This window comes from Leptopilina heterotoma, unplaced genomic scaffold (genome assembly GCF_015476425.1).
Source record: "Leptopilina heterotoma isolate Lh14 unplaced genomic scaffold, ASM1547642v1 Lhet_208, whole genome shotgun sequence".
Lineage (NCBI taxonomy): Eukaryota > Metazoa > Arthropoda > Insecta > Hymenoptera > Figitidae > Leptopilina > Leptopilina heterotoma.
The window spans coordinates 130,976-134,256 of NW_025110923.1; positions in this window are offsets into that span (position 1 = coordinate 130,976).

Here is a 3,281-nt window from a genome sequence, read left to right on the forward strand (position 1 = left end):
ATGTGTTGCACGATCTTGTTTTACTTCTAATTAGTTAATCCTTCATATAATTTGATCATTAAGTTGTTTATGTAATTGTTAACAAAATAAAAAAGGAAATTAAAAATTACTATTGTTATAAACATTTTGTAAACAAATTTAACCGCCTTGTAATTATATACCATTGTGGAAGATAAACACTAAGTAAGAAATGAATTATCTTATCCAATATGGCTGATACAGACATATTGGATCCGCCATTTTGAATTTTTGAAATCTGACTTCAGATATGTAATCAGCGACCCCAAAAACCCCAGAGTAACGAATTTCAAGCGAATCCGATGAATTTTTCAAAAACGTGTCCGCCATGTTGGATCCGCCATTTTGAATTTTGAATAACCGACATCAGGTTCGTAATCAGCGACCCCAAAAACCCCCGAGTAACGAATTTCAAGCGAATCCGATGAACTTTTCAAAAATGTGTCCGCCATATTGGTTTTTTGAGGTTATGTCAAAATCCTGATCTGATGGGGCTAAATGGACCTCGGATTCGGATTCAGCGACCCAAAAAACATAAAGTCTACATAGTGAGACCCCAGATCAGAACTTTTTTTTTTGTGTGGCTGTGTTATTAATATATTTAATTATTTCTACTAAACATAACGTTTTATTTTAAACTTATTAAATTTTAGCAATTTTTAATGAGTGTCTCACAACTGGAGACATTTTTTTTTGAAAAAAGCGATGTGCTCGGAAAATGTATCGTAAAATTTTTTGAGTTCATCAAAACACTACACTTTCTTTTAATAAAAGTTGCGTATTTCTGTTACCTTTCGAACGGTGTATTTTATTTACAATTTCGTTTACCCGTTTACAATTTACGGGTCAAAAATAAAACCCGTCTCACAACTGGAGACTCTCCCCTACATAATTTAATCCTAATTTATAAAATTGAAGAATAAATAATTTAAAAACGTTTTAATTATGAAAATCAAGAAAAGAAATTATTTTTTTGTTGATTCAAATAAATTGTTTTAAAATTATTATTTTTATAACAAACATATAATTATATTTTGAAAAAAATATTAATTACAGTATTTATTGTAAATTTTTTTTAAATATTCTTAATAAAAAATTTTTAATCCGTTTAAAAATTTAAAATTAATTTATTAATATTCAATTACCGACGTAAATGATACTTTCGTATAGAAATCATCATTTGATTTGTTATTATAATACTTCTCAGCTGTCGGTAAGTAAGCTATTTTAATAACCCTAAAAGTAGAAAACTTTTTCTATTGTAAACAAAGACCACATCAAATTTTTAATTCTCTCTATTTTATTGAAAATTAACATTATTGCTTAAAGAAATGTATTCACCTACGTGAATAACGTGCACCGTCTCAATTAACTACTGTTCAATGTCCAGTGAAGTGTTAAACTCTTTATTTTCATCTTTAAAATATCTGTCGAATTGGGTTGATCGTGGAACCATACATTTCTGAATTCAGAAATCAGTCCAATTCGAAAAAGTCGTTTTCTCGAATTCAAGAAACGACATCCCAATTCGAAATCCCGGACCACCCAATTCTTTTTTTTACAGGGAGTGTAGTGGTTAGCGTTCCGGGTTTTCAATGTGCGTATGCGTTAGTGTTAGGTGTTCGCGTCCCCCCCCCCCGTGTTAAATATTTATTTCATAAGGTTGTGTTAATTCTAAGACGTATACATATAAGGTGAATTATGAATGTGTTCTAAGCAATATTATTTACTTTTTTATTTAATCTTTACTTTTTGTTTGTTATCGGATAATAGAAATTCGATTAAGAATCCTAGTCAATTTGACTATTTTTCTTATCCACATTAACTAATTTTCTAGTCATTTTGACTATGCTTGACCTTACTACCTTAGTCTTTTAACTAGGTTGTCCTAGTGGATGCCTCTCGTAACCAGGCAAACTAGTCAATTCCTGGTATACGGGTGCCAGAAATTTTTTTCAGTGTTAAAATTGTTGGTATAACAATTATTAGTCACATAAATATGAAAAAAAGTCTTAGAGTTATGCGTTTTTGAAAAAAATTACTTTAAACTTTAATATCCGGTAAAACCCAAAATTTTGAAAATTTTTTTTTTTTTCTTCTCTTACACAACACTATATTTACACCAAATTTTAGAAAGATTCACAGACCCAATGCCAACATTGATTTTTTTGAGAAAATTTGACCCAGTATTAGTGTTTCAATTCGATTCGAGACTTTCAATTTTTTCGAGAAATTTTTTTCGTTATCGTCATAGTTTTTCGAACGATCATTTCGTCTAATTTTCTAATTGTCATCGACCGAACTTCTCGACTTTCCCATAACTGACAGCTAAAAATAATATAGGGTGATTGTGCGTGTATTCCCCCACAGCACCGAAATTTTCCCAAAAATTTATTAAATATTTACTTGCAATATTTGGCATATTTAATTGAAAAGTTTAGTGAAAATTGTGTAAAGATTTAAATGTCTCGATTAAATAAATATTTAGTGTGAAAATTTCCTGAACATTTAAATGATATTTTCTGTACATTTTTTATATTTTTCGCATCGCTTTTGGAATCATCTATCCTTCTCTCTCTCAACCTTTCTTGAAGGGCTTTCTTTCATCTGTAGTATCAGAATAACGATTGCTGAATGATAGTTTATGACTATAGTTATACGTCATACTTGTAGTTTCAAAAGCGCTCATTAGTCACTGAGATACCGTCACAAAGTGACAACTCGCGAGCATTGCACGGTTCAAGAAGTTCCCTCTGCGACTCTCTCTCTCTTTCGCGCGCGCGTATCGCAAGAGAACTGTTTGTAACTTCAGCATTATGTTCTTTTACTATGCGATCGACACTTTCGACAGTTCGAACGATCAAATGCGAAAATCGTGACAGTCAAAAGGGGGAACCAGCTGCAAATTACGTCAAATTTCAAAGCTTTCAGGAAATCTTATTACAATTTCCCAAGCTTTCATTTAAGATGAAACTTGCATTCCTGCAAACTTTAACTTCGACAGCTTTTCGATTGTTTCACTTCAACATATATATGGTTCTCTTTTTTTCTGTAATCAAATTATTTTTTATTGTTTTCAACAAAATGGTATTACAAAGAAAGAGAAATCACGTTATTTAAATGTCGAATCGAACTTCATGTTGTTTGGTTAAAATAATTTTGATGAGGATTTTTGACTAAAATTTACTTTCACTACTAGTTAGAAAAGTAGACAAATATCTTTATATTTGTTTTACCTATTTGTTCTCTGTCTGTCTAAAATA